This window comes from Hippopotamus amphibius, chromosome 13 (assembly GCF_030028045.1).
Source record: "Hippopotamus amphibius kiboko isolate mHipAmp2 chromosome 13, mHipAmp2.hap2, whole genome shotgun sequence".
In the NCBI taxonomy this organism is placed as follows: domain Eukaryota; kingdom Metazoa; phylum Chordata; class Mammalia; order Artiodactyla; family Hippopotamidae; genus Hippopotamus; species Hippopotamus amphibius.
In genome coordinates this window covers 40,665,443-40,686,165 of record NC_080198.1, presented here as the reverse complement: position 1 = coordinate 40,686,165, position 20,723 = coordinate 40,665,443, and the positions used below count along the sequence as shown (strand labels likewise).

The following is a 20,723-nucleotide window of genomic DNA, read 5'->3' as shown; positions in this document are numbered from 1 at the left end:
TTGTTTTCCTCTGCACTTTCCTGCCTTCTTTTGTGTTACCTGAACATATTTTTTACTATTTCATCTTATTTTCTCTATTGTGTTTTTGACCATGTTTCTTTGTGTAGTCTTTTCTTTCTCATGGTTGCCTTAGGGAGTATAAGATACATGCTTAACTGCTCATGGTCTACTTAGAAACAGTATTTTAACCACTTCAAGTGAGATGTAGAAACTTTACTGCCATATCGGTCCCCTTATGCTCGCATTTTTATGTTGCGGTTGTCCTATGTGTTATATCAGTCAATGTTAGATTTTTTGGCTTCAGATCATCAAACTTATTTCAAAGAACTCGTGAGGAGGAAGCTAGCCTGTCATACCTATCCTGGTATTTACCATATCTGTTGTTCTTCCTTCATTCCTATTGAATGATACCATGTTCCCCTCTGGTATCATTTGCTTTCTGTCTAAAAAACTTCCCTTAACAATTCTTTAAAAGACGGTCTGCTGACAAATTCTCCATTTTCCTTCTGAAGGAAGGCAAGATGCCTACAGAGCACATGGGGCACACAAAACTGTTTTCTGGGGCAAGAAAGCTGCAGAAAGTTATTGCTAGCCAAGTCTGCCAGGTTGCACAGGGACCATATTCCGTGCCCATGACTGGAGCAGCCTCCAACAGATGTCCCATAACGCTGATCCCCTCCCCTCCAGGGAAAGGCTGGAAACCTCTTCCTACTACACTATCCCTCCAGTGTCCTTTACTGAAAAAGATTAACATGATGTTCACTTCAAAGGACAAATACTTAAAGGAATTCCATCATATGTCACAGAATACACACACTGAAGCATGCATTCCAAGTTGAGAGGCAATAACACAGTAAGTGATCAATTTATTTGGGTTCAGACCTCACATTGCAACCTGCCCTCTGAGGTTGTGATTGCCACGTCAGATCAGTCTTCTGACTTTGCAGTGCTAGTCAGCTGTTCTGCGGGTGCCACCCAGTGGTCAACTGGGACAGGAGTGATGGTCCAAACTGGTGGTGGATTCTAACAGGCTTTGACACGCTGGCTGGGTCAGATCCACGCAGGTGCGGCTCGGGGATGAGCCCAGGAGCTCATAAGCAACCTTTTGGGGTTGTTCTCCAGAGCTCCTCCCTCTCGGTGATCTCTCTGGTCCTTCCAGATTCCTGGGGTTTGCTTTTCAATCCTCTGGCCAGAGACCTGGGGCTTTAGCTACCCTGCTTTGCTGTGCATGCCTTACAACTGCACTGTGTTGGGCCAAGCAGTAGGGGACAGTGTGAGGGAAAAAGCAATGAGAGTTTCCTCCACCCTCTGCTCAGAAAGGAAGAATCCCCTCTCTCAAAGTCTGTGTGACTGAGGTCCTCCACTACCAACCTTCTCCCCAGTGCCCCTCACTGCTACTACTACACAGTCCTATGGGGGCTAAGGCATGAGAGGATGGAGAAAAGAAAAAGAAAAAAGACAGGGATTCACCCCCACTCTCTGAGCATTGGGAACCCCTTTCTCACTCCTGGAGCAAAATTATGTGCTTTGTGTACAATTCTGGGTTTCAGGCTGCCTTGAGTCCAGGCTGGGGAATACTAGAGGGAAAAAAATGGGAAACAGACCACAGGTTCTATCCTACTTTGAATTTGGGTGTCCTTCCCTTCTTTTCTTGCAACTGTTTACTTTTCAGGGTCTTCATATTGCTGTTCTGTGTAATCTGTCCAGGTTTTATAGCTGTATTTAGTGGGAGAGACAAGGTGAAGTATACCTACTCCACCTTTCCTCAAACCATAAATCTCTGCATTTAATTTTTCTTTTCCCAGTTTCCTTACTCTGTTACCTTCAGCTGCAAAGGTCTTAAAGCTTTGACTTTTGACATAAAACCCTCCATAAAGGAATTCCAAGCATCAGCCTGAAAACAAGAAACTAAAGACTATAGCCATTAATGGAGAAAAAAATTTTAAAGAGAAGGAATTAGGCAGCCTAGTTTCTTTGAGGAAATCTCTGCACATAATCCAAGTCTACACATAAAAGCAAACCAAAAGGCCAAAGTGAACTGCTTTTAAGCGGTGTGGCCAGTTAGTCATCCCAGAGTAATTGAAGCTGGAAGACCTGCCTGCTGTCCAGGGTGTGTATGTTCTAGATCATGGCTCTGATTCTTTTGTGGAATTTCTTTTATTTTCTTAGGCCAGTAAATCCTTGAAAAGTAACCAGATCTGTACATTAATTTCTATGCATTAATTTAGAGAAATGTAACTTAAGTCCCTTTATTAGAGAAATGGTCTCTTCTTGATGCCTTTTTGTTCTATGTTTAAATAGTTGTAAGCCAACATTAGTCTCAGTTTTTGGTAGAAATGAGTCTATCCTGTCTGTCAGGAAAAGAGTTGATCCTGCCTAACCACATTCACTATTTTCTCTGTGTTTTACAAAGCAGAGAAAGAGTTCCTATTCTTCAGCTAAGGGCGGTTTGAAAGTGCCAGGATTTAAATCAGGGTTTTGCTGATCAGAGGTTCTGTTTGCAGATGTGTGTAATGAAAACTAGAGACTCTAAGAATGGTAAGTGATGACCATGTTTTCTGGGGATCTACACGTAACATCCAGAGACCCTGGGAAGCTAAGAAATACCAGCTCCTAAATCCCAGGTCCAGCCCAGCTGCTGGCATCCTGTGCAGAACAGGGCTGAATCCAGGCCTCTCTAGACAACTGAACATGTCTGACCTTAACCCAGGAGGTAGTACCCCCACAGGTGGGTGCTGAGATTGGGAAAGTAGTTTTACGACAAGAGTCCAAGAATCATTCCATCCAGGAAAAAAAAGCCCCTTTGGAGAGCACAGAGGAGGCAGATTCAGGGACAGACATTGGTGCCAGTCACTTAGCAGTTTGGGGAAATGAAAGTCCCCTGGCAAATCCACAAAGCTAATCTCTTCCTTGTAGCATGAACTCCATTCAACCCAGTCTTTCAGGCAATTACATAAAATGTAATTTTCTAAGCATTAACTTTCTGCAGAGCTATAGAAATATCACCATGGTATGCTATACCAAAGCAGAAGAGAGAAAAATTAACCTGTCCAGGATCCAGTCTGGAAACCCTCAACACAAATAAAACAATAACCTCTCAGAAAAAAATGTTACAACCAAGGAGACTCTCCTGAGGCAGCATAAGAACCCAGAGCTTTAGCTTGGACTCCCGCTGAACTTGGCAGCAAAGATTCATGGTTCCAGGAGGACTCTCATTCCAGTTCCCTGCTGGAGATCTGGCTTCACATGGTGAGCACAGAATCACGAGAACAAGCCTCCCTAGATTTGGCCGTACCATCCAGAGCCACAGAGCATCTTGCAGAGAAGAAAACACTTGGGACTGTGAGAGGGGAGGGAACCACAATATCCCTCACTGCAACAGAAAGCACACTGCGAAGGGGAACTAGGACGAAGTGAGAGAGTAACACTGACGTATATACACTACCAAATGTAAAATAGATAGCTAGTAGGAAGCTGCTGCATAACACAGGGAGATCAACTCGATGATGGGTGATGACTTAGAGGGCTGGGATAGGGAGGGTGGGAGGGAGTCTCGGGAGGGAGGGGATATGGGGACATATGTATAAATACATCTGATTCACTTTGTTGTAGAGCAAAAACTGGCACAATGGTGTAAAGCAATTATATTCCAATAAAGAGCTTAAAAAGAAAGAAAGAAAAAGAAAGAAAGAAAGAAAGAAAGAAAGAAAGAAAGAAAGAAAGAAAGAAAGAAAGAAAGAAAGAAAGAAAGAAAAAGAAAGAAAGGAAGAAAGAAAGAGAGGGAGAAAGAAAGAAGGAGAGAGAGAAAGAAAGAAAGAAAAGCAAGCAAGCAAGCACGCACCCGGGCACAGAGTGTGGTCTGGTTCATTCCCCTCCAGTGCCTAGTGTTTCAGGCCCTGAGTGAAAATGTCAACAATCAGAGATTCTCAAAGGTTAGATTCACAGTGGGGAAAACCTGTTTGCTTTACTGCAAGGGTCAGCAAACTTTTTTTTAGTAAAGGGCAAGATAGTAAATATTTTATGCCTCACAGACCAACAGGAATAATTGAAGATATTATGTAAGTACTTACGTAACAAAAGCGAAAACACCTGGCCTCCCTGCTTGCCTGGGATGGGCCTGCCCGAGCAGTGAGTTCATGTCCATGCTTCTGCCCAGCTGTCACTTACCGGAGACATTCTCAGGACAAGATTGACTGGGCCAAGGGGGGAAGGCCTGGCAGGCCACGAACAGGGGGACCTGCTACACTCAGCTTCACTCTCTGCCCTTCTCATCTCAAGTTGTGCAGCTGGCTGGAAGCAAGGTGTCTTGCTAAGTCACCAACTGCTGAGCAGAGACTCAACTGCTTGGTGGTTGGCAGTTGCCAACAGGAGAGTCTCCAATACGTGAATGACAACCAGCGCGGGTCTTGGGCAGCAGTGAGATACAGCTGGCCAGGTAGACAGGCGCTAGAGTCTGGGGGAGTGGGGACAGAGGGGGTTACTCCGGTTTGGTCTCCATGGCTCACAATGCTAGCCTACTCCAGCAGTGCCCCTGTGCCAGGCCTGACGGTGATCATTTGCTGACCCTAGCTTTCACAAACAGCAAAAGATAGCAGCTTTCACTCCCCCAAGCTGCTAAGTGAGTGGTACCTACATCAGTCCCTGAATCTGCCTCCTCTCTGCTCCCCAAAATGGCTTTCTTACCTAGAAAAAAAGCTTTGGTAGATGTGATAACTTCAAATTATATGCACAAATTCTTTGACATTCTTCCCTTTAAAAAAGGTAGAGCTTAATGCCTCTCTCCTTGAGCTTGGGCTGGACTTAGTGACTGGCTTCTAATGAATATGATGTGGTGAAAGTGATGATGTGTGTCTTCCAAGACTCAGCCCCATAAGGCATCACTCTCTCTTGGATCACTCACTGGGGGAAAGCCAGCTACCACGTCCTGAGAGTGCTCAAGCAGTCCTGTGGAAAAGCTTTGTGTGGAGAGAAACTGAGGCCTCAATAGCCATGTGAGTGGAAGCTGTCTTAGCAGCAGATCCTAAAGCCCCAGTCAAGCCTTCAGGTGACTGTAGCCCTGGCCAAAATCTAGACCTCATGAGAGACCCTGAGCCAGAATCATTCAGCTAAGGCACTCCAGGTTTCTGACACTTAGAAACTGTGGGATAACAAATGTTTATCATTTTAAGCTGTTAAGTGTTGGGGTAATTTTTATGCAGCAATAACTAATAAAGTGGACAGTAAAAAAGAGGCACTTATAAAAATCAGTCTAATTTATAGTGACATCTGATGTCTGAATGCAGCTGCTTCCCTGACATACCCACTTGGATATCTCACGCATATCTCAAAAGAAACATGATTCTCTGCAAACTTACTCATTTAGAATCTATCCATCCCTGGCTACCTTAATTCCCCATCTCAGCAATGACTCCATATTACCTGGAGGTCACTTCTTCATGCTTTCTGTTGCCTCACCCTGACCACCCAATATATGGACGTGCACACACGCACACTCATTCATACATCCAACTTATCTGCAAGTCCTAAAGGGCATGTGTTTCTCACCACCAATTAGTGCCACATGTGGCCTCAGTTGTGCAAAAGCCTCTCAGCTGGTCTCCTGACTTCCCACCCACCCGCGTCCAATCCATTTGCTACACAATGGCGAGCATCACCATCCAAGGAGAACTAGATCAAGCTGCCACCTGGCCCGAGTGCTCCAGAGACGTCCCTTAGGAACTGAGAGGGTGATCCCAGCTCCTCACAGGGCCCAGTAAGACCCTGGCACAACCTGCCCTCAGCCAGCCCCTCCCACTCGCCCCCATGGCTCTCCTCCTCAGTGCCTGTCCACACCCTGCCTCTTCCTGCCTCGGACTCCGCACACGCCGCTCCCTCTGCCTGGACGTCCTCCCCATTCACACGACTCGCCCCACCCCGACACTCCTGAACTCAGCTTCTGCATTCCCTCCTCAGCGTGGCCTCCCCGGCCTCTTGTCTAAGGCAGAGCCTCGTGTTATTCTTTCTCTCAGACTGTTCCTTATTTACTTCACAGCACATAACACAAGCTGAATCATTTGACCATTTGTTCAGTTGTACTCTGTCTACGGACGAAGCCAGGGTTTACTGACAGGAGCAGCCACCTGAGGGGCCCAGACCTGGGCTCCAAGTGGGCCCCTTGAGTCAGCCACCGACACTAAGTCACGCGGTAACAGATGCAGGAATTGGAGGCGCTACAGACGCCAGGCTCCCACTTCTGAAACTCAACACAGAAACCCTGGGTATGGGGCCAGTTTACCTGGTGTGTATTTCTGTTCTTTGATTCCTGGGAACCCTAAATAACTGACATTTAGGGACACTCGTGAAACGCAGAAAGATGAATGTCCTTGCCTCTGAGCTCTCAATCTGGAGGGGTGAACAGATGTTTAAAGAGATACATTTCAGTGCAGCGTGTGGATTCGACAAGAGACTGAAGGAGGTGCTGTGGGAGCCAGAAGAGGAGGGATGCCCTCAAGTGTGTGGTGGGGTGGGCGTGGAGGGTCGGGGGTAGTCCCACAGGGGCCGTGAGGAAGGGGAACGGAACGTTCTTCTGGTTTGGCTGAATAGTTTTCCATGTTCCCTCCCCAAGCCAGGTATATCACAATCACTTTATAGAACCATCCACAATCCCAAGCCAGAGGGCATGACTGGGAAAACACGTCCTTTGGCACCAGAACACTCCTCTCCACTTGGAATCACGGGCCAGGGTTCTAGGCGGGAGGGGGCACTTTCTGTCACCTAGTCCTCTTACTTCTTGTCAAATGACAGGCTGGGCTGGAAGGGGCGGGGGGTCGGGTACAGGGCTCACATCTCAGTGAATTGGTGATGTGAAGCTCTGGGGGAGTCTGGGAGGAGACTCAACAAAGTCCACAATACAGGTGCCAAGCCATTCTTGGTGCTCCTTTTGCAGGGCTGGGAGGGGAACAGCAGCGGGAGGGGGGAGAAGGGCATGGAGCTCGTGCCAGGGAGTCACCTGGCCCAGCCATGGGGAGAGAGGCCTGGCTCCCCTCCTCCCCACCTGCCCCTCAGAGCCCCCCAGATCCCTCTTCCCTTTGGACGGACCAGCTCCAGGCCTTCCACCGCATTCCTCCAGGTGTGTCCGCCATGTACAGAAGACACCTACCATCCGCCTTGCTGGATCCGGGGCAATGACTGTAACCAGTGGGAACTTCTGGTGACACCAAGCTATGGCGGAGGCAATAATACGACAGACTAGGGGCTTTAATAGCCCACAGATTCCTTTCTCTCCTCATATAAGACCCCTGCCTGGACCCCAGAGCTGGAACGCAGAGGGAGTTTTCTGATAGAAACAGTGGGGGAAATAGTGGGTAAATATCCAAGTGAGGTCAGTCACAATAGTCGCAATATTTCAGCCCAATTCTAAATTAAATTACATTTTATATCAGCTGATCAGAGTTCCCCTGGGGACACCCATTATTTACGGTAATTTGTGAAACTAGAAAATCTGGCCAGGGAAGACAGAGGCTCCAGATGGGAGTAAGAGGACAGTCTCAGAGTCAGTCTGCTGGGCTGGAGCCCTGTCTCCCCCACTTACTGCTGCACGTCCCCGAAATGGCTATTTAACCTCTCCGAACCTCGGTGTTCTCATCCGGACACGGTGTCACAGCAGCTCTGAGCTCACAGGATTAGTGAGAGGATCACGTGTGATAATTTGTGTCAAGTGCTTAAGACAGTACCTGGCACCTAGTAAACCTCAAACAATGTCAGTTATTTAAAGAAATAAATTAATTAAGACACATGTTGTTCCCAATTAAATATAAGAACAAGAGGTACGTGAGTATCTGGGGGTTTTTCTCTACCAGGTATGGTTACAGAGGTTCTTCGGGAGAACACCCAGCCTCTGAGTTATGGGAGAGGATTTGGTCCATCAGATGAGCCGCCAGCACAGTGCAACTGCTTACAAAACGAGACGATTCTCTTCTGGGTTTCTAATCACTTTCCCACCCTCACCCTGACACCTCTCCTGGAGGACAGACTTCCCCCGCCAGATGTCAATCATCCCTTTCAGGGCACTGAAGAAACACAAACAAAGTTGATTTATCTCCCCTGGACAGCACTTTGGACCAGAAAGTTTTGAGCTCAGCCTGGGGAAAAAGTGTGACACCGGGAGTAACCCAGTCACCAGGAGCAGGAGTGTGGGGACCCCGCCACAGCAGCAGCCCACTCACAGGCGGTTCTTCCCCATTCAATTCCAGACCCTGCCCTAAAATGCAGACAGATGTGTCATCCTCCACCCCGTCCCTTGAGGCGGGTCACCCCCGTCAAGTCTCGGCCTGGAAGGGACAGACATAAACAAGGAGGCACTGCCCCCCACCCCTCCCCGCAGGTGCCACACGCCCCTACCCTGGTCTTCCCCACAATCCCGCAGTTTCAGGAGCAGCCGCGCACTCGCCCCCCACGCCCACCTACCCGTGACTGTGCTGCAGCCCCGAGCCCCTGCCGCCGCCCTCAGAGTGGAATCCGATCCTGTTTACACCGCAGCAGCTACACACTGGGGCCGGAAGTGCCCCAACTGCCCGAGCCTCTCGGCCTATGTGCTAAACGGGCTATATTTGTAAGCTGATAATATGATCTGTAGGACATGTGCTGATAAACTATCTATGTATTCTATGTGACTCAGCCCGGCATGAGACAAAACAGACTTGGGAGGGGAGTGCCTGGCACGGAGCAAACGACGAGCCGGCCAATCCGAGCCCCATAACCCGGGATTATCTGCACCTCCCTGCAGATGGTGGGGCCTTTTGACGTTGGAAATCCTGAAGTGTGTTAAATAAAACAGGTCAGAGAAGGCAAAGTGTGCCGTGTTCTTAGCCCGCTAAGCTGGGAACCAAACAAAAAGCAGGATAAGAAAGCCATATAACCAAGGAAATGTAATTTTTTTCCCAGTATTTGAAGCAACAGATGTCCAAGGTCTCGATTTCATCCTTACATTTTTTTTCTAAGTTTAACTTAATTAAGAAATTAATTTCCTAAAACATATGTGAGTTTAGGTTCTCTTTAGAGATTTTACTCATTCAGCAAACATGTTTTCCTCATATCCAACATTAGGACAATATGACAGTTAATAAGCAGTAATCGTGCCCACACAACCTTTTCATGCCCCTTCATGGCAACAGTTCCTCACACACCTTCACCCTAAAACAGAAAAACACCTTTTGTCTAATATGTACATAACTTTAATTACAAAATAGTTTGATTTCTGAAAGATTATTTTCTATATGCAATATTTTCTATTTGTTGACATTTTAATTAAATTACCATTTTTATTGTATACTAAGTTAGCAGGGCTCAAATAAATCTTTGTGACTATATTGAATCATACCTCAAGTGTCAGATGTGCTTTTTACTACTTAGGATAGAATTTTCATATTATGTTTCTCTTTTGTTAAATAATGTAGGTTACCTATTTAGTAATTAATGTTTAGTTTGCATTTTGTTTTGTTTTTTCTGGTATTCTGAACTAAAGAATATAAATTGAAAAAGCAGTTTCAGTTCAGATTCCACTTGAATACTAATTCAATTTATAAGAGAGAGAAACATTCAAAAGTTTAATTATATTTAATTCGAAAAATTTTTTTCCCACAAATGCATTCAAAATAAAACAGGATGACTTGGGACTTCCCTGGTAGCACAGTGGTTAAGAATCCGCCTGCCAATGCAGGGGACACGGTTCAAGCCCTGGTCCGGGAAGATCCCACATGCCATGGGGCAGCTAAGCCCGTGCACCACAACTGCTGAGCTCTTGTGCCACAACTACTGAAGCCTGAGCGCCTAGAGCCCGTGCTCCGCAGCAAGAGAAGCCACTGCAATGAGAAGCCCTCGCACTGCAACAAACAGCAGCCCCTGCTCTCTGCAATGAGAGAAAACCCACGCACAGCAACGAATACCCAACACAGTCAATAAATAAATAAATTTGTAAAACAAAAAAAAGGGGGGGGTGCCTTTATGATGCTGGTTAGAGGAACAGGCCATTGCATAGTCCAGACTCCTCAGACTATACTGTGCACTCAACAGGACTGAGAAATTTAGCAAATGAAAATAACTTTCAGGGACTTCCCTGGTGTTCCAGTGGATAAGACTCTGTGCTCCCAATGCAGGCAGCCCAGATTCGATCCCTGGTCAAGGAACTAGATCTCACTTGCATGCCACAACTAAAGATCCTGCATGCTGCAACAAAGACCCGGCACAGCCTAAATAAAATAAATAATAAATAAATTTTTAAAAGAAAAATATTTTCAGTTACATTTGAATTTCAGATAAATAATTTTTCAATATGAGTCTCAAATATTATGAGTCATACTTATACTAAAAAATTATTTGTTTATCTGAAATTTAAATACAAGTGAGTGTCCTGTATTTTACATGGCAACCCTCCACCCAAACCACCCAGGATCTTACTAAAATGCTGTCTGATTCAAGAGGCCTGAGAAGGGGTGACAGTCTGTATCTCTAACAAGTTCCAGGTGATCTGGAAGCTCCAGGGACCACATAGTGAGTGGCAAGCATCTAAAATTAGCATAGTCTGGTGCAGTGGTACCCAGGACTGGCTTCTTGCTGTCATGGCCTGGTTAGATCCCTCTACCCCTCAGAAGTTCTGACTCAGTAAGTCTGGGACAGGGGTCCAGGGGCCAATATTTTCAGCATGCTCCACAGTTGTTTCTGATTCACAAGCAGGGATGTGAACCAGGAAATATCAATATTTTAAAATACAAAAGGTACTACGTTCATGCAAGCAATTGTTATCATTATGTTAAACTCACTCTGTGCAGACTGTTGAATCGTTGGGCTAAGTGTCCAGAAAGACCTCCCAGTTTCTGAGCTCCCAAGGGGCAGCAGATAGAACTGTGCCCTGCAATCTTCATTTCCCAGTGTCCCCTTACAGCAGGAAGCAGCCCAACTCCTACACAGCCTTATTATTACCAATCCCAGCTACTTTCTCAGAGCTCAACATTTTTTTATGCAATTCAGCTCCAGCTGGGCTTGTAGCCTCATGAAACGCAGTCCACAGACCACAGCTCCGGCTTCTCCATGGGGAGGTGCATGTGTTTGCCTCAGTTCCTAAGGGGTTCCACACACAAGCACACCCAGACATCCGCAGGGGACTGAATGCTTTCTCACAGCCACTCTGAGTCTAGGACTCCCGTTGGAACATTGAGTCACACGCACCACGAAGCTTTCTTCCAAGTAAAGCCCTGGTCTCATCAGCTGGTCACCCCAGATTCACAACATAATTACAGAAGAATGAAAAACCCAAAATCTTATAAACTGCTTCATCCTACTTCAATGACCATGACTGAATTTTTCCCACTGAAGTGGGAGCAAGTGGTGAGGGCTCCTGACTCACCACTTCATATTTGCTGGCTAAAAATCCCGAACACAGCACCCTGGGTTCAGGAAGGCTGCACTGGGTATTGAACTCAGGTGATCTATTGATTACTAAGCCAATTTTTCAAAATTATATTTTCCAACTTTCTAATTGTTTTCTGCAGGTCTGAATTACCTTTTCCATCATTCCTGAAAGTGGAAACTATAATCATAAAAATAATTTTAAGAAATCTCTCATACATACTTATTTTCCTTCAATAGGGGTTCATTTATTAATTTACCAAATATTTATTTAAGTGCCTACCATGTTCCTGGAGGAATGTTTGGTACGAAGTATTTGGTAGTGAATTAAACAAGGAAGGATCTTGCCCTTTTGAACATCATAGTTTGTTGGAAGTGTCCTCTAAACAAACATTTAAATATCCAACTATAAACTGTGGTTAACGCTATGAATCGAAAAGCCTGGATGTTATGAAAAAGAGAATAATGGAATAGTCAGTGATGATCTGATCTCTTATATTGGTCAGAGTTCTCAGCTTGTAAAATTTCTGGGAGACACAGCAAGAAGATGGCCATATGCAAGCCAAGGAGTGAGGCCTCAGAAGAAATCAAATCTGGTGATACCTTGATCTTGGACTCCTAGTCTCCAGAACTGTGAGCAAATAAATTTCTGTTGTTTAAGCTACTCAGTCTGTGGTATTTGTTATATCAACCCTAGCTGACTAATAATAAGTAAATTTCCTAAGAGTATTGGATACAAGATCAATACAAAAATCAGCACCACAAAAATCAGCACCACAAAAATGGAAGTAAAAGATACCATTTACTTTAACATTAAAAGAATAAATATTTAGGAATAATCCAACAAAACGGTATAATACCACTATATAGAAAACTATAAAAGAAATTAAATAGCACCTAAACAAATCTTCATGGACTAGAAGGCTCAATATGACACAGATAGTAATTCGAAAGGACCAATGCCCTCTAATCGAAATCCTGGCAGAATTTTTTGGAAATTTAGAAAATGGTTTAAAAATTATATGGAAACATAAAAGGTCAAAAATAGCCATTATAATCTTAAATCCAAAGAACAAAGGGAGAGGACTTACTATGCCAAATATCAAGGACTTTTATAAAGTATAAAGCTACAGTATTAAAGACAGAATGGTATTGGTATAGGAGAGACAGAATAAGGCATTAAAAAAGAAAAAACCACCTCAACCACAAAAACACCTAAACAGTTGATTCCTGATGAAATAGCATGATGGATCAGTATTATAGGAATTACCTTTTCCATAAGTGGTACCAACTCGTTGTATAGAGTCAATGCAATGGAATACAATACAACAATGCATATGAACAAACGTCTATAAACAACACAGGCGACTCTCGCCAACATAGTGTTGAGTCAAAAGAAGACAGACATGCACACTGAGGATTAGAAAAAGGTGAAAACCATGGAAAGCCCACCTATGGGATTAGAAATTAGACAAGTAAAAGCTTTGGGGAAGAGGAGTGGGCAGTGGTTGTGAAGAAGCAGGAGGTGGGCTTCTGGGGTTCCAGTAATATTCTTTTTCTTGGCCTGGGTCATAGTTCCATGGTACTGTCTTTGGAACAATTCACTAACCTGTAACCCTAATTATTTGCACCCCTTTATGAATGCACAATATAGTTCACTAAAAAACGTTTTAAAGAATTTGTATTTGTTTTATAACCATTCTCACAAACTTAGTGCCTTAAAAGAACATCATTTATTATCTCACAGTTCCTATAGGTCAGAAGTCTATCCTGGATCAACTGAGTTTCCAGAGTGGGGCACACTTCAAAGTGCCCAAGGTCACTGGCATACAGGAAATCGTCTTCCTGGAGCACTTCAATCCATCTCTGATACAGCTTGGGTTTTGCACTTTGGCCTCCGTCTGTCCCTCCAATTGCATTTCATCCATTTCAAAACCATTAACAGCTGTGAAGAATGCCTGAATGCAATCAGATACAAAATCCACTTAAGAAGCACTTTAAAATGAAATCTTCCAGGTCTTATGAAACCAAGTGGGGCTCCAGCTTGCCTTCCCAAGTCTAACTCCAAGGAGTCTGTCTGCCCATCCATTTGTCTGTCGGGGGCCATTGACCTTGACCTGGTCAGCAGCCATCAGGGAGTGACTGCTCCTTCCCCTTCAGCAGTTTTTTGATAACACTAAAATGGCACTTGGCATAGATTACTGGGCTCATTTTATCTAGGCGGAAGGGCGAAGGGAGCAGGAGCCCACTCTTGGAGATCTCTGTCTCCCGCAATGTGCTCAGCACAGAGTAGCTGGTCAATAAATATTTGTTGGATTGGATTGGAAGGAGAAAATTTTTGGTGAGAATCTTAAACCACAGCCGTGTCTAAAAATCTGGATCAGAATCCCCTATCCTAACGTGGCTTCCAGTAAGTGCATCAGGATTATCTCATCCTGTATACGGTGAACTCTCTTGAATAAGTTGCCCAGAATTCAGCACTGCTTGGAGTACTGAGGTTTCACTTTTTTTTTCCCTTCACTGTTGCAGGGAGGGAGTATTCTCTGTTGTACTTCCTAGGGGGCGCAAGTTGTTTCCCTTTGGAGCTTCTCAAAGACCATGCCCTTGCCTGGCCCACCTTCCTTTTCAGAAGGTAAGGCTGAAACGTAACATTGAGTCAGCCACAAATGCGCTAGGCATCTGTGGAATAAGATTTAGCCAAAAGGGAACCAGAACAAGCAGATACTGCACTAGAGTCTGGAGAAGCGAGACTTCCAGAAGACCAGGTTTCTGGATCTCCTAGTCTGGGGGATAAGGCAGAGGGGGAAGAGCTGGTGAAAGACAAGAAAATCAGCAGTTTACAGTAGTGTTGACAAAATGAGAGAAACTCCAGTTCAAGTGCCCTCTAAGAACCACCTGCCAGTTCATAGAAAAAAGAAATACAAGCATCCAACAGACACAACAATGCAAATCCAAACGAGATACTATTTTCACATATAGAATTAGCAGAAATTAAGATGCTTGTTGCAGCCAGCTGGTAAGGACCTGTGGGATGTGTGGAGAAGGAAGGAGAAGGGAGGGAGAGGAAACTAGTGCAGCCTTCTTGGAAAATAATTTGGAAATGTCCACCCTTTAACCAAGTAATTCCAGTGCTAGAAGTTTACCAGCTAGATATATTCCCCCCAGATCACCAGGATGTACATACAAGGGAGTTCACTGCAAAACACAGAAACATGCCAAGTGTTTCTTGATAAGATAGTTTATGATATGTCTATATAGAAATTCATATGATATAGCCTCCCCCCGACCCCCGTACACACACACAAATGGAGTCCCCTCCTAAGCCTGTCTCTGTCCCTCCTACTCAATTTCTGTAACAGTATAGCTCTAAAATGGCTCATCTAAGCGTCTTCCCTACTGAGCTTGCAGACTTTTAAGAACAAGATCTATTCTTCTAAACCGCACACAGAGGTCTGTAGCAAATACAGAGTAGGTTTCCAATGGCCGTTTGTTAACTGGTCAAAACAGAAAGCCATTTACTTGTTGATGAACAGGCAAGGACTCCGCTTCTGCCAGAGTGTTCCCTGGGTTTTATCAGAAGTTGTTGGGCGCTGAGCTTGGTGGGATCAACTCCCCAGCCGTTCTCCCCATCTGCTGGCCCCAGGGGAAAATGACAGAGGTAAGACATAACGTCTTCCTAGGAGTCCTTTGATAAAAGTAGGCTTTGACCTTAAGACTTCATCACTGTGCTGCAGAATGGCTGTTCTTTTTATTAACTATCTAATTGGAGTTTAATTCTAAATGGTCTCAACCACTGAAATGTTTGAATTGGCTTTTTTAAGCTAAAATCTATCTTACCTCCAAATGTGTTTTCTTCCTTGAATTTGAGACAGACACTGGAAGTCTCTCTCTCTGAATTACAATGGGTTTTTTTGTTTGTTTCAACTCTTCTTGGTTGGTTGGTTGGCTGGTTTTAAGTCAAACTCTTACTTGTATATTTTAAACACACACAACTCTGACTCTCTTGCCCCAGTTTTTAATACAGGACAGCTCAGAGTTGTCGAACCCAAGCTCGTGTGCCCAATGCATGTTTGGTTTATTTGGCCTCATCGTGCATTGGGCACACAAACTTGGATTTGACCGCAAGAGGGCGATACTGAACCATCCTGAGACCAAGAACATTTGTCAGCACCCTCTGTAAGGGAGGAGCTGGGCTGCTGGTGACTGGGGAACCCCCATTCCAGGGTCTCCTAACCCCAGGCCTTCCGTGGGTCTCTAACACAGTACTCACTGGCCAGAGGCTGGGTGGCCTCTGTCAATTTCAGCAGTGACCTAGCAGAGGTGTCCAGTGGCCATCCCAGAGTTGCCAATCAACTCCCCACCCAGAGACAGCAGCACAACTGCAATCATTGATTACTGTCTTTTCTCCCCTACTACTCAGTGGAGTCACCTCTCACCACTGTGTCCCCAGAGCCCAGCCCATGACCAGTAACACAGTAGACTCATTAAACACTTGATGAATGAACAGCCTGTGGGTCCCCAGCCCAAGAGCAAATATCTGGCCACTCAGGCACCTCTGCCTCCTCCTCCTCCTCCTCCTCCTCTTCCTATCTTAAAACTTTGCCCAGATTCTATCTACTGCATACACTTGACTTTCTCTGCCCTCTGTACCTGTGGGGAATGCAGATCTTTTCAGTGAGTTCCAGTCTTTGGGTATGAAAAAGATTCTGTGTGGGCTGCAGGCTGAATTCACACCAGCTATGCTAACATCACCAGACTCTGGGCCTTTGTTCCCTCCTGAAAGTGGAGAGGTGATTTCCAGGGGTCCTAATTCAAGTTCTAAAAGTTCCACAAGAGACCCTTTAAATAAGGAAGTGTCAATGCAGGGGTGGTGTCCTGCCGCCAGTTCTGCCACAGACCTGCCCAGCCTTTGTGGAAAAGACATTTAAGTCCACAGATGGGATTCGTTGTTTCATCCGTAAAGTGAGGCTAATGTTGCCAACACTGTTATCTACTCAGCATACCGATTGTTGAGGACCGTGAAGCACAAGTTGTGTTAAGAACGTACTGTACTTTCTTTAAGCCTCCGTGCAGCTCCTGACGTTAGGTGATTAGCCTTCTCCTCTGCACTGCCCTCCCCCACAACCAGCTTCTAGAGCTTCAGGCCAAGTTCCCCATTCTCTCTGAATCTCAGCATGACCCTTGAAGCTTTTTAACAAGTTGAAAGGCCACACAGGCAGTTGAAGCATAGCAGGAATTAGCTGCTGTGGAGTAAAAATGCTACCAGCTATAAGTAAAAGGGGTGCATCCCATCCCACCATTGCTTTGATGGGGACCTACCTCCCAATAAAAATAATTTAAAATTTAATTCTCCCAAGATGCAGGTGTAGAAGCAAATAACTCTTCTTTAGCACCTGTGGACCCACCGCCTTCACAGAGGTAGACACTGATGCTGAAATGGCCTCGGATGCTGCCAATTCATTCTGCTGCAGTGTAAATCCAATGGACAGAGATGGGTGACAACAGAACTGAGGCAGGAGGGAAGAGGGCAGGGCACGACCCTTAAAGAATGACAGCCGTTGAGAAAAACTAGAGACGACAAAAACTGGTCAGAGCCGACTAGACCCAAGATGGCGGAAGACTCGACTTCCCGTAGACCTAGAGCTCGTGATGCGCGTTGTAATACATTAGCATATGCTAAGCAACACACCCACAGGCACCATGATAGTTCCAAGGCTGATCGTAAAAGGCCAAAAAGTGGGTGGTGGCCCAATTCCTGGAAATCCCTGCCTCTTCCCTGAAATAGGTGGACTAATCCTCCCACTCAGCCTATGAAATTACCCAGCCCATAAAAAGTAATCACCCCATATTTTGGGGCCCCTCTCGCCTTTTGTGATGGACTGAATTCTGCCTTTGGAATGTATATCTCTGCTTTCACTTTACTATGGTTCGCTCTAGAATTCCTTCCTGCTCAAAGCTATGCACCCTCACTTGGTGGCCTGTCCCAGGAACATGCCCAAGACCTGGGACATGACCATCCTTTCAAGCCGCATTTTCCTGTAACCTCTTTACAAAGTATATTAATAAATCTACTTCTTACCGATCACTTTGCCTCTCACTGAATTCCTTCTGCATGGAGACATAAAGACCCTGAGCTTCATTAAGTCCTGAGATGAGTTGTGCCATTTTAGCACCAGATAAAAACTTCACACTTGTGAACCTGGCAATATTGGGTAAACATCGGGCTTTTACTTTAGAAGTTAGGAGTGAATGATATTGAGAAACTACTCATGACTTTGGACATATTTAATAACAAACTAAATGATCTGGAGCCCTCAGATGTTAGGTGAGAGTGCTACCGAACCCAGGCTCTGCAGCTCCTTGCTCAAGAGTCCAATACTGAGAGACAGGTGAGTAAAAGGAAAGATAGCCTTATTGAGGAAGCCAGCAGCCCTGGGGAGATGTAGACTCATGTCACAAAGAACCAAACCTCCAGGTTTTGCTCAGAGATTACATGGGGAAAAAAAGAAGGGGTTACATTCAGGGGAGGGGAAAGTCTTCTATTTTTCAGAGGTGTTTGTCTCCCTCACGGGGTTCCAAGTAGCTGTCAGGGCTTGCTTGCGGTTGGAACATCTGACCCATAAATCTTTGGTCAGCTAGTCCTGGAGAATAAGGAACAAGGGTGAAGGCTATAGAAAAACTAATCCTCAATCTCAATATGCATCAACAGCTTTCTCCATCAGCAGCAACCCAAGCTAAGCTAATGGTAGAAGTCAGGCATAGTAATAATTAAAAAAGAAAAAAAAAAAAGAAAAAAAAAAGAAATAGATTTGGGGGACTGCCTAGGTGGTGCAGTGGTTAAGAATCTGCCTGCCAATGCGGGGGACCAGGGTTTGAGGCCTGCTCCAGGAAGATTCCGCATGCCGCAGAGCAACTAAGCCCGTGTGCCACAACTATTGAGCCTGCACTCTAGAGACTGCAAGCCACAACTATTGAGGCCATGTGCTGCAACTACCAAAGCCCACACACCTAGAGCCCATGCTCCACGACAAGAGAAGCCATGGCAATGAGTAGCCCGTGCATCACAATGAAGAGTAGCCCCCACTTGTCACAACTAGAGAAAGCCTGTGTGCAGCAGCAAAGACCTGACACAGCCAATATATAAATTAATTAATTAAAAAAAATGTCTTTGGTCAAGCAGTAAAAATTATTTTTAAACAAAGAAATAGATTTGGGGGAATTCCCTGGTGGTCCAGTGGTTAGACGCCACGCTTCCACTGTTGGGGGCACAGGTTCGATCCCTGATTGGGGAACTAAGATCCCACAAGCCTCAAGGTGCATGCAGCTAAAAAAAAAAAGAGAGAAAGAAATAGATTTGGAACAATGCTGAGTTGCTGACAGTCCCTAGTTACAGTCTCACTTCCTCGGTTACAATCCCCACTGTCAGATTTTCCTTTCATGTCTACGGAAAAGAGGTGAAGACATCTTCTGTAACTTCAAGCTGGGCATGGACGACAAAGTTTTCTTAGAGTGGAAGGATCTGACATGGCATAAGAAATATTCTTTGGTTCCCTTATGTGCTGGTTGAGATTTGAAAAGAGGCATCTCATTACTAACCTTTTAAGTAATTGTTTTGCAAAGAGTTGGCATGCCAGTTATGATCCCCTTGACTAGAAGATAAAATGCCAACTTAAGGATTCCTTCAAGAATTGACCTAATCCCAGAAGGAATCCAAGAAAATAGGTTAGTAAACCAATCCCATCCAGCTTGAAATAGGGGAGTATGGTGGTCTCAGATCTGTTGGAGCCAGGTGGCCTGTTGTGTCGGTATCATCTTGATTGTTTTAAGCTCAGTTAATCCTCAACTCCAGGGTCGGTTTTTACCCTTTCTCTTGAGGACAGTTCTTGCAGTTGTGCTAGCCACAGATTCAGTGCTGCTCAAGATGGAGCAGCTTATGTCATGACTACAGTCTGGTCATCATGCAGTTAACTTATTCCCTCTGGGGGCAGTTACAGTATCTGCAACACAGCTGGGGAATGTGCATCAGACACTGTTATCTATGTCCTTCAAGGAGGAACTAAAGATTCTGTGACTCTGTTGTCCTAATCATTAACTGCTTGAGCCTGCTCCTTTGTGACTCAACTGGAGAGGAGAGACATGGAGGAACTTTTTGTACCTGGGAGGTCCCCTCAGGGTCCTGCTTGGTTTCAAGAGACCAGGGGCTCAGTGACTGCCTCTCCAGCAGCAGCATCTGGGGCTTCAGAGAACCACCAAATAAATGCTTATAGGGTGGGACTTCCTAGGTGCCACAGTGGTTAAGAATCCGCCTGCCAGTGCAGGAGACAGGGTTCAATCCCTGGTCCAGGAAGATCCCATATGCTGCAGAGCAACTAAGCCCGTGAGCCACAACTATGGAGCCCATGTGCCACAACTACATGTACTGTAACTACTGAAGCCCACGCACCTAGAGTCCCAGCTCCGCAACAAAAGAGAAGCCACCACAATGAGCAGGCTATGCACTGCAACGAAGAGTAGCCCCTGCTTACTGCAAAAGCCCATGTGCAGCAACAAAGACCCAATGCAGCCAATAAATAAATAAATAAATGAAAAATGCTTATAGGGTAACAGGACAGCTGAATCTGGGGTTAATTCCGGTGTCTTACGGGGCTGGGGGGTGGGCAGGGGCAGGGCAGAATGGGGGATGGAAGAGGCCATAATGTGGGCGCTGGGAGACCGTTAAAATGGAGTGAAACCCAGTGGCAAGGCCGAAATGGCATCCCAGGCCTGACTGTCACGTTGCCAGAACTCTGACCTGGATCAGGCCTGGCAACCGACAGCAGACCCCCAGCGGCTGCGCCCCGGCCGCACACTCGCACCTCCCTGCCCCGCTTCCCTCGCCCAACACCCCACCCCTGGCGCCGGCTCCGCTTCCTTCCAGCCTCGCTTGCAAATTCAGGTGCGCCTGGAATTTACACCCCCTCACTCCAGCGAAGGCAGGAACCCCCGCCTGACCCTGAACTTCTGTCTCGACTACCTGTGTCCTCGTCTTTCCCTCCCGCCGGCAGGGCCACACCCTTTCGACCACCTGAGTCCGCCTGGGGCGGAGAAAGGGCTCAAAACACCTTTCTTGGAAAATCAGAGATGAAAGCAAATTTTGGGCAATAAAACTTTTCAGTGAAATATCAAACTCCTTGGGAGACCCATAGGTGGTATTCAGGTTTTCCCGATTAAAGCAATGCTTTCCACCACTTCTCCAAGTTGGAATCACCACCCCAACAGAGTAATTGGTTTGCTCTTTTTTTTCCCCCTTTCTTTAAAAGAGTAAATCTGATTTTTTAACGCGAAACTAATGATAGAGACAT

General features: G+C 45.6%; 1 protein-coding gene across 3 annotated transcripts in view; it reads right to left on the bottom strand.

Annotated features, from left to right (window-relative positions):
* The window catches only part of LRRC2 (leucine rich repeat containing 2), an 86,223-nt gene that overhangs the window by 27,791 nt on the left and 37,709 nt on the right, over positions 1-20,723 (bottom strand). Inside the window, exon 1 of one of the 3 annotated variants that reach the window (XM_057705067.1) lies at positions 8,446-9,323. The exons of the other annotated variants lie outside the window; for them this stretch is intronic. The gene's annotated coding sequence lies outside the window, so the exon portion shown is untranslated. Of the gene's footprint in view, positions 1-8,445; positions 9,324-20,723 lie in introns of those variants that run through there. 3 annotated transcript variants of the gene reach the window in all.